This window comes from Pteropus medius, unplaced genomic scaffold (genome assembly GCF_902729225.1).
Source record: "Pteropus medius unplaced genomic scaffold, Ma_sr-lr_union100, whole genome shotgun sequence".
Taxonomy (NCBI): Eukaryota; Metazoa; Chordata; class Mammalia; order Chiroptera; family Pteropodidae; genus Pteropus; species Pteropus medius.
In genome coordinates, this window is record NW_024351729.1 from 9,226,160 (window position 1) to 9,241,015 (window position 14,856).

The following is a 14,856-nucleotide window of genomic DNA, read 5'->3' on the forward strand; positions in this document are numbered from 1 at the left end:
AAGCCACATCCACAATGCCCAGGCTCACATAACATGTTCTCTATATATCACTGGCCTTTCATGATCTAGAATTTGATCACATCTTCCTATTTTAAGTCCCTTTTTGGACACTGATGTGCTTTTTAGCTGATTGTTGAGTTGTATAAAACTAAGGATTACGCTTAACACTAATCTAAAATTCTTGAATTTCAAGCCATGTGCTACATATAATACAAGATCCCAAAGGTACATAAGACACTAAGGACTTGAAAGAAGACCATGCCTTTCAGTTATCATTTGGTGAGGAATTATTTGCCCTTCACCCAGTCACAGCACCTTGACCTTCGTAGACCTCTTCTCTGTTTAATCAGATTATAACCTATCTGATCGTTCAATCTAATTGTTCAAAGCAAACTCCAAGTACTTAGAAAAGGTATAGATACTATACAAATGAAAGGTGTTCTTCTTATTATTATTGGTTTTTAAATTTTATGGTTATATGACTTTTCCAATATGTCCTTAAGTTACTCTAATATATATATCACACTCAACTTCCAGGCCTGTACTGTAGAGGCAGAGTCAGCAAACTTTATCTGTAAAGGGCCAGCTAGTAAATACTATAAGCTTTATGGGCTATAAGGTCTTTGCAACGACTCAGCTTTGCTGTTGTGGCACAAAAGCAGCTGGAGCTAATGCAAAACGGCCATGGGCCAGATTTGGCTCCTGGGGGTCGTAGTTGGCCAGCCTCTGTCTGGAGGCATCAGCTAGCTGCTCAGAGAAGACCACTCTGTCTTATCCTTTTGTGTGACATTTTAGAATAAACTCTTCCTCTGAGGCCTCTGTATTATACCTTCCATCTGAGTGACTCACACACTAATTGACAAAGTGTAGCAATGACCTCAAATTACCTCTCTCCTCCAGCTGCTCTGAGTCCTTTTTTTTATTTTATTTTATTTCCTTAGTAAAATGAACATCACATGAGTCACGGGACATCTTAAGATTTATAACAGATTCTTTGAGTGTTTCGCTCCTCAAGAGCTGAAAGCGTGGGGCCAGGAAAGTCAGCACCCAGGGAAGTTGTATATCTTTTTTCTGCTTGTAATTCACATTGTGTTTTAAACTGATGGGAAAGATCACTTCTGAATCAGCTCTGCCAAGCAATACTGCTGTTTAAAAGTCCCCTACTTAACTAAGTGGCACTTTCCCTCCAAACTGAAGAAGAACAAATTTAGATCAACTGTTTCCTGTATGCTGTTGCTGCAAAATGACAAAACACCAGAACTTGTTTTCTGCTCTAACTCTTAATAAAAATGATCCCAAAATAATGACATAACTGTTAACTTGAAAATAAAACCAAAGTTGTTTTTTGTTGTTGTTGTTTGTTTTTATCAACCAATTACATGCTTTTCTACCAAGTGGAAAAACTTTGACTGTGTTCCACATAAGCCTGTAGGCCAGCCAATGTGGTAATGTTCTTGAATGAAGTCTCCCTCAGGTTTTCTGAGGGATGAATTTTAGGGATTGTGGTGCTCTTGAAAAATAGCAGGCAACAGAACTGAAGAAGGCAACTTAAATGTTTTTGAAAATTAAGCTACCCTATTGGTGATGAGGTCATGAACTATAGGCATTAGAATTTTTAATGCGGCACCGCTCATTTAATACAATTGAAACTTCAGGATTACATCACAAGACGTATCCAGATTCGGAGGATGTGGGATAAGTCCTCTAGAGAATTCTAAAGGGTGCTGGTTCTGAGGCAGCTGGCAACTCATTTGGTACACGAGCAGCACTGCACTTCCAGTCCCTCTTCTCTCCCTACTCCAGGCCACCCAGTTCTCTCGCCGAAGAATTAAACAGGAGTCGTGTGTAGTTTAGAAATAAATAGAAACTCTCAGAAATAAATAGAAAATCTAAACATTCACTTTGCTACCAAAGTGCCAGCTTCAGGAGGTAAATCCTGCCTGAAAGAATTACCCCCAATGATGATGATTTTGTGAACCTGGGAGAAGGCACTTGTTTGCACATGCTCAGGACCAGGTCAGCAGCTATCTGAGAAAATTTAACTAAATGCTTATCCTTCTCAGTCTGGTTGTGAAGAATACTTTGTTCAATACAGATCCTGAAGAAAACCATTAAGTAGCTAGACTGTAATATCCAAGTTGGCATTTAGCCGGGACGTGGTTACATGGGGCTAACTGACCATTACATGGATCATTCTTATTTTCCCAGAAAGAATGGAGATTTGACAGGGGAACATATATGACACAGTGCTCTCACGATACGTCTTAACAGAAAATAAATTTTGCAACATGAGCATCTGTGTAAAAGTTCCATCAGGAACTAACATGAAACAGCTGGTTTCTTTTCTGTATGATTGGCCCCCTACCACAACTGGAAAATATTCATTCTTTGGAATTATAGCTGCCAGATTTAATTGCTTTGTGTGCAAACTAGTCTAGCTTCTCTTCACAAATCTGTGTGTGTGTGTGTGTGTGTGTGTCCAAGTTGATGCCGAAGGCTTAAAATGAGCAATAAAACATTGAATTAAAAAACATTGAGGAGGAAGAGTAATACTTGATGGTTCTGCCATATGCTGGGGAGAAAGTATTCCAAAGTAGAGCTATAAAGATTGTTAGGTGCTATTGGAGATTTAACATCTAACTAAAAGCACTCCCAAAGAAAATGGAAGATGGTAATGAGCCAAAGGATGTGTGTCCTGGGGGTGGGGTACAGGGATGCAGAGAATGGGTTTGTGCGCTGAGGGTGGGGTAACAGGGTTGCGGAAAATGGGACCATTTGGGGTTCAGATAGGAAAGGGAAATCAATCAAAGCATGCGTTCTGTATAAAGGGGCCAGAAATGTCCCTATGCCTCATGTGTATTTTTTCTTGAAGCAGTGCCAGGTCTGGCTCAAGGAGAATTCACAAGTAGCTCAGGAGTTTCAGCTCTCCTGATGCTAAACCCTTGCCCACTTTCCCCTTCTCTCTATCTTGGAGTTTCTTCCCTCACAACAGAGCAGGGTGAACCTCCTGCTGACCCCTGCAGGCCAGGGGCTCCTCACCATGGGACCACTCACTACTAGATGGGAACTTGGAATGGAGTTCCCATTTCCCTTCCCGTTCCTTCTTTTTAACCACTGAAACTCATTTTTGTGTAACTGATAACCTCATCCTCTTGATGGCCATGTGTCGTTCCTCCCAAAGTGACATATTTACATGTTAACAAATGTTAATAGAGTCTGTTGAGACTCTCTCCACCAGCCAAAAGAATAACTCTGAAAGTGAGATTTTCAGGCTGCAGAAAAAGCTTTTTTGAGATAAGTCGAAATTCTTCTGGCCTGCCTCAAGCCCCACTACAAAGGGAGCCTCTCATCTGCTACGGAAGCCCTAGCGGTAGCCAAGCAGAACCGCACAGACCACCTGGTGGTCAGCAGGGTGGCCCACACACAGACCAGGTATCGTCACCGTGGTGTTTTAAATATTGTGCCCTTCTTCTGGGCTGTGAGAAGGCCTCCTGAAAAGGAAATTGCTGGTGGGGCTGTTGTATTTTAGAACAAGCTATTCGGCAGTCTGTCCCATATCCCCTGTTTGCTGATCCTTGGATGCCCAAACAGTATAAAACCCTTGGAGCATACAGTCTTGGAACTACTTCAGTTTGAGTCCAAATAAGACCATTTTTCTTCTTTTGCAGTTTTATCACTTAGGACTCTTTCCTCATTGGTTGTTTTTTTTCACCCCACATTTCCCAAATGCTTAGCTGCTTTTAGGTTAATACCTGGCTCTCCATACAATGCTAATAGCCTGAATTTTCTGTGCTCTTTAGAGTTTTTATTTTTCCCCTTTGTGACTAACTTAACAATGCCCAAAAGATGATACTTGTAAATTAATATTTACTTCGCTCCATACCAAAGTATATATGTATACACTATAATTAAACTCTTAGAGCTTTGTGGTCATCCTTTGCCTAGTTGCCGCCCCCAGAGATGCTGATGTCACTGGTCTGAAGTGGACCCAGAAATAGTGTTCTTTTTTTTAAAAAAAAAAAAAAAAAAAGAACTCCAGGTGATTCTTTTCTGCACCTGTGGTTGAAACTCACTGGTTAAGAGTCCTGCAAAGGGAGCGATATGTCTGGGGCTAGAGCAATGTTCTCAACAGGAAGAATTTGCACCCCCAGGAGACAGCGTGTCTGGAAATATTTTTGGTTGTTAGAATTGGCATCTAGTAGGTAGAGGCCAGGCATCTGCTAAATATCCTACAATGCACAGGACAGTCCTCTTCCCCCACTCTCACCCACATTACAAAGAATTATCTGCCCTAAGACATCAATAATGCTGAGGAAATCTGGGCGAAGAAAGAGAGAGGAAGACTCCATGTCCGTCGTCACGGTCAACTTGGACACAGTCCATCTGCGTGTTCTGCTGTAGCTCCTTAAGGGGAGGGCAGAGATTCCTCCCTTTGCAGCACTGAGTGTCTACCTGCCCCACCCCACTTGTCCTCCTAATGCACCACTGGAGACGTGAGAGGATATTTCCTTTCCAATCATTTACACACCCAAAGGACATAACCGTGGTGTCTTCTCTTTTCAGATCAGTGAAGTAAGAAAAAACATTTTTTTATTGCCTGAAACATAAACCTTCTAGCTACACATTTTCAAGGTCAAATTACATTTTTGTCTCCTTAAGACCAGAAAAACAATTGTATTGCAGTGTAGAACATTGAGGGCTTTGCTTTTTTGTCAATTTTTCATTATAGAATTTAACTCAGTTCTTAGGAGAAAATGGAAATGTTGAGAACTGATGCTTGTAGCTAATGATAGGCAGTCACTTTCATTAGCCATTCTGTCTCTACCTGAGTCTTTTTCTCATTTTGCAATAAAACCAAATAGCATAGAGGGGACCGAGATTAGGATGAAGATCAGAAGCATGTAAAAATAAATACAGTAGGAAATTCTTCTGTCTAGGGGATTATTATTTTTCTTTGGCTTCAGCCAGGCAGCAATATTACTTGGTGTTCCTGGGCATGCAATGGCATATGTCCGGCTACTCTACTGCCAGTGACATCTTCAGGTGTGCTAGCCCCTGCGCTCCTTAAACTGAAGGAAAACAGGTCTTTTTGCGTATCTTATGGTACAGTCAGTAGCGGTTGAACAAATACTTGTTAACCATTTAATTACCCTCTCTTAATTAAGGGAGTCATTGGAATTGTAGCAGTGTGTACTTTGATAGATAAACATAGGGAAAATAAGTACTAGGTAAAACAGGTCCTACAATCAGATCTGTGTCACAGAGTAGATGCTGTGACAGCAAGCAAACTTGGTTTTTGAGTTCAATCACACAGAGGATGTTGACATAAGAATAGGTAATGAATAGAGACTCCATTTTAAAACTGTGTGGCCGGAATAGTAAGCATTGCTAGTGCCCCCACCAGCATCAAGAATATCTGGAGTAGTGTGCTGTCCGTGACTAAGATGATGCTTTTCTCTGCGCCATTCAACAAGGGATGTTGGTTAATGGGATTACCAGCAGGAGAGCTGAAGTTTGTAACCTTTTCAGCCACTGAGCATTGTTATGTAATAATTTTACAAAACCTTCAGTTCCCTATTAAAATATCAGCAGTGTGTTAAACGATTGCTAGATTTTGCCAAATCCTTAGGCTAAATGTGTAATGAAGACAAAACCAAGGGTTTGCATTGTATTTTTTTTTTATGGTTTTTAAAAGAAATTTAATAAAAGGTTTCTGTGTCCTTCTGCTCTGGAAATGAATACAATCTTCCCATTGATCAAAACCTGTACAAATTAGACTTTCTGATTAATCCCTTTCCTCTTTATCAAATGGTTTTCCTAAGTACCCACCTGCTTGTGACTTGTACAGAACACTTTACAACAGAAATTAAACAAACCTGTTTTTTTTTCCCCACGCCCAGTGTTCGAGATTATGCCAACATATTGAAGGAATGCACAGTATGGAGATGAACACACACCTGCAGAGGATATCAAGAGACAATAATAGAAGAGGCTAATATATTTATGCCTCGAGAGAGCCATATATATTGGGGTTTTTTGTTTCTGTTGTCCAAATGACTCCATTTTCTTACTCTGTACCAGTCCAATAAACAGAAATAAGCTCCAGAATCCATTCTGAAATTGCGAAAAGGGTAAATATCATATCCCATGGAGAAACTCAAGGTCCTTGTGACTTTGTGACTAAGGCAAGTCCCTGTGGTACACTGTATTTCAAATACTGCCTCATTCGTGACTATGTCATTCTAAATAGTGTAGCTCACTTTTGGGAGTGGAAGCTTCTTTTTTCCTATTTTCTTTCGTCCTGAAGATTTTTCTCTGCATGAGATGTTTCCCCAGGGCCACTGCAAGGACTGAGTCAATCAGTGACGTGAAGGAAGAGCAGGTTGATGAAGACAAAAAACACAGAACTAGCCTTTTCAGTTTTGGTATAGTCCCCAGGAAACCAGCATAAATAGCACCTTGTATTAATAGCCTTTCTGAGCTACATGTGTGATTACCTCCATACATTATGTCAGTCGCACACTTAGCATCGGAAGGCGGCTTTCCTTTCACTGCAGCCTTCTTTGCAGAATAATAGACCCACAATAAGAGCTGGGGGATAAGAAGTTGATTCTGATTTCAGCTTGAAATCTCAAAAGATTTCTGAATCTTTTTAGCAAATGAAGGCTACCAATCAAACCAGCCTGGTAACATGCTCCTGAATAGGAATTGTTAGTTTTCATCATGGAATAGAAATATAAAAAGGAATCAAGCCAATTGTTCTATCTATACAATCCCAGAGGGAGAGTATGCGTGCGTGCATGCGTGTGTGTGCGTTGTTGTTGTTTCTTTTTAAATGCCTGTGGCACCTAGTATTCCCTGGTGGTCTCCCATCCAAGTACTAACCAGGCCCGACCCTGCTTAGCTCCCAAGATCAGACAGGATCGGGCACGTTTCAGTGTGGCATGGCCATAGACTTTGTGTGTGTGTGTGTTTAATTTACAGTATAATCCATTTTCACTGGGAAAATAAGATGAATTTGTTCTTCTATATTAGTTTAAATATAAAATACATTATAATTTTTAGACTGAGATATCCTAGGTCATAATTTCAGAATAGATCTTGGAGTTTATTTCTGTTTTTAGACTGGTACAGAGTGAGACTCTGTAGTCTCTTAGAGTGAGACTGAGGCTTCATTTGGAGCAGTTTGTCTGCTAGGATATCAATGAATCTTATAAAAGACTGTTTAAATACTTGAAGTTAATATAATAAAATTCCTCATATGTATGTTATATTATTCTTCCAGTGACTGTAAACTTTTGATTCTTAGTAGGCCATATTCTAACAAAAGTCACATTTTCAAGGTTTATTAACCACTTAATTGGAAGCATGGGGTTTAGAATTAGAAAGAATGGTGTTTAAGTCTCATCTTCTCATATTATAGCTCTGAAGATGATTGAGTTTCTTAACTTCTACTCAGCTATAAAACAGGTGTTGCTGTCACTTTCTAGGAGTTTTGTGATTATTCATGTACAAGATATGCATTTCTTAGATTATTCTAGAAAATCTCTAGCCTGGCCCATGATAGAAGTTTAATCTAGCTTGATTCTCTTCCCTTCCAGATCAGCATTTAGTAAATTTCTTTCCCTCTATACCAAGACGTTAATCTTCTCCACCTTTCTGTTTATTTAGCATGCACTGGATCCCAGCTACGAGATATAGGTATTTCATCACAACTTTTTACTGTTTACTGCTCAATGAAGAGACAAGTAAAGCCAAAGGACCCCTGTTTCTGAATGGCCACAGTAGCCACTAATGCAGCCTACTTTCCCTTTCATGCCTTACCATGCCTTCTCTTCTACCTCCTCTTCCCCTTCCTTCATCCATCCGACAAATAGATGAATGTGTGACGAGGCCGTGATTCTCAAAGTTTGGAATGCATGGGGATCCTCTGGGCCACATTCCCAGGGACTCGGCTTCTGTGGGCGTGGGGTGGAGTCCGGGAATCTGCTTTTAATGAGTAGAGTATGTACCAGTGTAAGTGGTCTGAGGAAAACACTTGAAGAAGCACTGCTAAAAATACTGAGTGATAAAAGACGATCTCTTTCCTAAAACAATCCAAGGTCTAATGGGAGCAGACAGACAGGCTGTGTAATGCCGCATGGCAAAAATTGTAATGGAGCTGTGCACGGAGGAGGGGAAAATCAACACCATCTGGCTCGTCAAGAAAGGGTCTATCGCAGAGGTGACACTAGAGCTGGCTCTTGAAGGAAGACTAGGGAGTAACATACTGAGAAGGGAGAAAGAGGATTCTATGCAGAAGAAACAACACAAGGAACCAGAATCAAGAGAGGCCACAGTGTGCTCTGAGAGGAATATGTTCCTTGGGTCTCACTCCGTCAATTAATTTTGAGTACATCCCTCTCAAACTAGAAAATTTACTTATGAATCATACATGTGTACTCCTGTTAATCTGTATAGTAAAGGTGAGGAAAGTCTACTTTTTAGAATAAAAAGTAAGTACATAGAGTTTAATATTTTGTTTGTTCCCCCCATTGGGGAAGCTGATGGCCTAGGGCAGGTCCTGAAGAGTAGTGGCAGCACATGAGACTAGAGATGCTGGGTGGTGAAGAGCCTTATGGCCCAAACCAAGAAGTGTATATTCCCACCCCTCCCCTTTTCACATGAGAACCAAGGAGTTCAGGAGCAGTCTCAGCTACACTGGGCTGCCTTGGCTTGGACACGGGCCAATATTTCTGCAACTTCTTGTGCCACATCAGTCTCTTGCTTCTGTTTCTAAGTTATCCGTATTCAACAACCATGATGGCTTCTGCATAGACACTACCACCCCCCAAAAAAAGATTGGGAAGAAATTCAACAGCATTCAGAGTGGTTGGCTCTATATTGGGTATGAGACCGAGAGAGCTTTTGCCTTGTTTTATTTTGAAATTTGTTTTATTTTATCCTGCTTTTTCAGTTTTTTTAATGAGCACAAAAAAAGAGAAAAATGTGAAGAAGAATGTTAATTCAATTCCTTAAATGGTATCCTTGTGCTATAAGACAATTACTATGCACAAATAGTTTGCTTTCTTTTCCTTAGATGAAGTTTTAGTTTTTTTGTTTTTAAGAGGGTGGTCGTAAATATAATTTTTGTAGCTATAGAAACTAAACATAGTTAAGTGACTTTCCTTGAATAGTGATCTCCATAGAAAGAAACAAAACTAAGAAATAATTTTCAAAGATAAAGAATCATTATTAAGCAAAATCATATGTAAAATTCTAAATGGAGGTCTACAAGGAATATAGATTTTTCCGTTGAACATGTGGTGTTGTGGGATTTGTAGCTTTACAGGATTTTGAAACTCTGATGTCATTTTAAAACTTCTGAGAAGAAAAAGGAATCCTTGTTTGTTTGTTTTTTCAATTAACTGTCTTTTTACAAACTCTAGGATTTTGTAAGTGTTGGGAGTTAGTCCTTGTGCTAAATCTGCACATCTCATTCCTGAAATACACCTCAGACAGTGTGATGAAATATTCATTAACTGTGACTTAAGTCATCGCAGGATTCTAATATAAAAAATGCAGACTAAGAAGTATTAAATTAACAGATTATATTACCTCTGATAAAAGAAATAGAAATAGAATGAGCTCAGCCTGATTGGCAAATTGAGTGCTGTTGTTGCATTCATTGACAGAGATTTTAACTTTACATGTTAAGTGTGGTTCGTGCTTAGAGGCACTGCTACTTTATTTCACTGATAGTCACAGTGACTAGGCAGCTTATCAAATGGTTGCGTTCCAACTCCAGTCTACATTCTGTAGACATGTAAGTCGTGTTTACCAAATCGTACAGTAGGAGTCAAGAATTATTTTAAAAGATCACTTTGTCACTACTGCTGCATTTGGAAAAAATTAATTTCATTATTTTTAGTTATAAATTATTATTTATATTATTAAATTTCACTATTAAATTATTACTAAATTCATTGTTTCTGGTTATAAAAAGAATTCACATTGTTGTAAAACCTAAATGCAAAAATAGAGTAGAAGGGAACAGACCCAGGAGTCCCAACCAAAAAAAATACATAAACATAGCCGACCACTTGATGATGAGCCTGGAGTTGAATTGGCAGCAGTGGAAGTGGAGTACGGTAGGAGAGATTTTTCTGGGGTGGACTTCAGAGGACTTGATCACATGGGAGGTGAAGGAAGAGGAGTCATGGAAACTGCATGGGTGGTGGTACCAGTAGCCAGTCCACAGAGTGTAGGAGAGGGGACAGCATGAGGATGTAAGTGAGGAAAAACAAGTTTCCCTCTACCCTTCTGAGTTCTTGGCTGAGACCCCCTATCATAAAGCACAGATTAACAAGAGAAAAACAAACGGAAGTTCATTAACATGTATATTTCATGGCAGATGCCCAAGGGAAAATGAGGAACTCAAAGAGGTGGCTTAGAACTCAGGCTTAAATACCATCTTAACAGGGAAAAAGGAGGGGGAATTAGGGGATCATAAGTGATTTTTAGGAAAGAATAGAAGACTAGACAGGAGGTATGATAGTTTCTGATAAAGTGTATCTGGGTGTAGTGTTGACTTCTGATGTCCTATGACAAGAGTCAGTAATCCTTGCATTTGATGAAACTCCCAGGGAGGGAGGAGTTTTATGACAACCAAATTCCTTGTAGAGGACCTGTCTTTAGGCAGATAGGGGAGTTCAGAGAAAGCCTTTTCCCTGCATTTGCTGTTTTTCAAGGGCCTATAGCTCAAAATGATATACTGAAGTGTCGTATTTTGGGGTGGCATGTTCCTCTGTCCTTCAGGAAGCAGAACAGAAAAAGGAGGAACAGGGAGTTGACAACATGCAAGAGCATGCGTGCCATTTGTAGGCACCTGTCGTGTTAGGGCCACTGGTTCTCCTGATCTAGGAATAGAGAACCACACACCGTCCTGTTGCATTCGTCCACGTCAGGCCAGAGACAGCACAGATAGTTGAAAAAATGGTTTGGCTAAAACCCCTGCCTAGTTTTGCCCTGGGACCAAACATTTCTGATAATGCTTGGGGAGCTGGACTGGAAATGGTACCCATGGTAACATGGTTCTAAATGTGTAAAGGGAGTTTTTCTGCACTCCACCTGGTAAGCAAAATCCTTTCATACTTGGGAAGAGACATAGATGCCTTAACTTGTGGGCAGGACGAACGGCGTCTTCCATCAGTGCTAATTCCCAGCTCAAGGCCCACATAGCCCAGCTGGCATTCCTGTGGGCAGTCACAGTTCTTACTCCTGATACAGCAGTAAGGAGCAGAACCCACAGTGGGGGCATATGTGAAATGTGAGATAAATAGAAATTCTTTAGACAGGAATTCTTGCCCTATGGCATATCACTCATCTGTTTGCTTTATATAAAATACAGAGGCCAGAAGGGCTGAAACATCACCTTAACATTCATTAGATTCCTTTCTCCCCAGCAATTTCCACATTCTCTTTCCCTCAAATGGGCTGGGGAGCAGGAGGCTCTCCTCCCGCACACTCATCCTGCAGGAGGCTCAGGGCTCTGTCTCCTTCCGGAGCCTCTCTGCTTGCTTTGTCCTGCTTGGCCGCTGAGGAGTTAAGGAAGCTCCAGACTGAAGCCCTTCATCCACAAGAAGGTCCTAAAGCAAAATTGTTCGGGATCAGATGGTCTCAGGCAGTTTCTCTCATTACACTGTCTCCCTGAGGCCAACTCAGTGGAGATGGAAGGTGGCCTAGTTTTTTAACTCTTTAACAACTGACTCTGGCTGCTTCTGCTGATAGATTTCTTTAAATTCCCTTTGAAATTCTGCTTTTGTTCCTCAGCATCCACCAGCAGGTTCTCCTCTCCACCTTATCAACCCCTGATAGTCTTGAGGCTGGTCCCTATCACAGCATCTTTCTTTTTGAAGAACAGGAGACTTGACAAGGCTCATGCAGGCTTCCGAATGAAGCAGCTTCGTCACTCAGTGTCTTAGTCTCCAAATTTAAAGAAGAGTCTTTCACAGAGCAGAAAATGGTAAATCTGTTCCTGCTGAAGTACCTTTCTGATTCTTTTTGTTATTATTATTAGTCCTCTATAGAAAGAAATTAAGACAGTGGAAACATTTTTATAAAATGACACTTTATTTCTGTGATTAACTATATAATAAATGGTAAAGCCTTTGCCGTGGTAATCTCCTTACACCTTATTGCTTTGATAATAAAAGCTTTTTTATGGCAACAGAATAAAATTTTACTGTCCAGGCAGTTTAGACAAAATGAGATGTATTTTTGGAAGGATAAAGGACACATCTGAAACATGTGAGGTCAGCATGGGTTTTGTGTGAGCTCAGTTGGGGTAAGACTGTTTGTTGTATCTTAAGTCTGGTGCCCTCCTGAGGACTTTACCACGCCATCGAGAGGACTTTTAGTAGTCAGTGAAAAGCCATTTAAAGATTTCTGTATTTCTGTCAAGTACAGAGGATCGCTGTTAAAAAGCAAAAATGTTCAAAACCTAGAATTGCAGACAATTAATGGGGGAAAGTACAAATTTCAACAATTTATCACCACTTCCATTTGCAAACAGAATCATCAACTACCCATTTTTGATTCTGAGCCAAACCCTGGGCAGTTTGGTGAAAATTGTCATACTTTTATTCATAAGTTTATATCTCAAATGATTAGATTCCATCAGTGACAAAAATTATATAAATTTTTGCATAAACATGATTTATGTGCTAGCACTAAGATATACCAATTAAGAAATTTCATTGGTATGCCACAGAAAAATGAATATGTTTTCTTCCCTTTCATTCGTCACTATCAAACAATTTTCGTCAAGCAACCCAAAAGATCATGAGTTGATCATAAGTTTCTAAGATTATAAAGTTGAACAAAAGTTTTTAAAAACTCAGAGCTTCCTTGAAGAAGTGATGATTAAGAGATCTGAAGGAATACTCGAAAGTTAATGAGATGAAGAAAGGCAGGGCTGGGGAGGAGAGTTGTCTTCCAGCAGAGAGAAGGGCATGTGCCAAGGCCCTGTGGTGAGGAGAGAGCAGAGTTCATGCCCTCCGGGCCATTGTGAAACTTAAACAAGATCATCCAGTAAGGCACTGGTGATCTGCGTAATGCGCCTGGCACACAGTAAGCACTCAGGACGTATTAGCTATGATCTGTTCTCATTTTGAGGCAATTTAAGGCTGATACCTGTTCATATAAGTTTACCTCAAAAGCAAGCATGTGACCTTTCTGCTTCCCCTGTGGGAATGTGGTCCATGACACTGTTTGATTTTTCTGTGACCATCAACTCTCTGAGGTCACTCCTCTCAAAGGCCCATCCTCCCGCCCTCCACATCTGGTAACACTGTACCGGGGTTTTGCCCAGCACCCTCTGTCTTTATCCAGCTTGCAGTGTTGTTTTTCATCAGGCAGCACTTCAGTGTATTTCTCAGTCCTAGTACCTCTAAGAAGATTCAATAGGACTTGTGAATGCCACAGATGAAATTTCCTCATGAAGCTGGATATGACACCAAGCCTTGTGGACATTTGGAAGGTTTTAGACGCAGTGTTTTCTCTTGGACCCTTCTTTTGATCTGGTGCTTAGCTTGATGTGATGCTGGCTCCTCGCTGTCTGACAGCCTGCCAGAGGACAGGCTGGCCTTTACTACCTCATCCTCTGCATCCACTTCCCACAGCTACTCTTCCCTTCCATACGCCTGCCGCCTTGAAAGCAAAATCCAAGGAAATCCTCAGGTGCACCTTTTTTGAGACTCTTGAGGGAGGTTCAGGGGGAGCTGTCTCAGGCTGGCACCTGATTCTGGTTTGCATTCAGATCGTCAGTTCAGAGCAGGGTCCTGACTCGGCAGAGATTCTTTGGCTTACCTTTATGCACATGAATTTTGAAAGCAGTCACACATAGCAATGCTTGCATTACTAAGACACTTGAAGACAATGTTTTGTTGAAATACCCAGAAGAATAGAAGAATGGTTTGATGCCAACTCCACCGTCTCTTTCACATCCTCAAGTGGGCATTAATCTGATTAACAACTTATTGTATATAACACTCATTCCTCCTGTTGCTAGCCCAGAAGGTCTGAACTAACCATTGTATGAATATTGTGCTTTGTGTAACATGCGTTAGACTTGGGAATATGCATTAGACCCCCAGCTGTCCATCTTATAAACTCTATGGGCACATAACTGTGTTAACAAATTTAATCAACAAAAAATTAGCATGATCTTGTGGCTGGCAAAGAAATTAGCAAAGGCCACATCCTATACCGTTCTGCCCATCCAACACACACATAGGCTGCAGGGTTCCCAGCCTCCAGGTCTGTGGCCTTGTTTGGGGACTGATAGGGTGGAGGGACTGTGTGAGACTGTCCTGGCACTCTCACTGCAGTCAGCTCCCCTTCCCCCAAACACACACCCTGGAAGTCTCAAGACACCCAATCTTATATCACATGCATGTATTTCCTTTAGTTGTGTACTTTGCATGCTCAAAACTTAGAGACTTTAATTAGAAGACTTCTGGTTGGCTAAGGGTGGAGGAACCCAAATTTCTTCTTCTTGCCATTATCATTTTCTTCCCTGTTCTGTTTTTCACTATTTCCTCAGAAAATTTTAGGAGGTGTTCTCACCTTCTTCCTCTCAGCTCTCCCCAAAAGAATGAGGATCCCCAAGGATGGTATGAATTTTTTTAAACTACAGCTGTATTCCCAGCACCCTTATCTTTGCCTGGCACATGGCAGGCATTCAGCAAATATTTGTCCAATGCATGAATATTTTGTCAGTTTCCTCCTATTTCTCGTTCTTTCTGTGGCATATGCCTGGACAGCTGTCCCAAACCCGTGGAACCCTGTTTCACACCACTAGGAACAGGGTAGAGC

General features: G+C 40.8%; 1 protein-coding gene, 1 long non-coding RNA gene and 1 pseudogene across 2 annotated transcripts in view; 2 read left to right on the forward strand and 1 right to left on the reverse strand.

Annotated features, from left to right (window-relative positions):
- SPATS2L (spermatogenesis associated serine rich 2 like) overlaps positions 1-14,856 on the forward strand; it is a 143,937-nt gene that overhangs the window by 112,780 nt on the left and 16,301 nt on the right. The gene's annotated exons all lie outside the window — the stretch shown is intronic.
- Positions 6,837-6,956, reverse strand: LOC120587808 (uncharacterized; annotated as a pseudogene).
- Positions 6,965-13,816, forward strand: LOC120587513 (uncharacterized). The gene is made up of 3 exons (XR_005648990.1): positions 6,965-8,688; positions 10,522-10,528; positions 13,807-13,816. It is a non-coding gene; the product is annotated as an uncharacterized LOC120587513 (long non-coding RNA).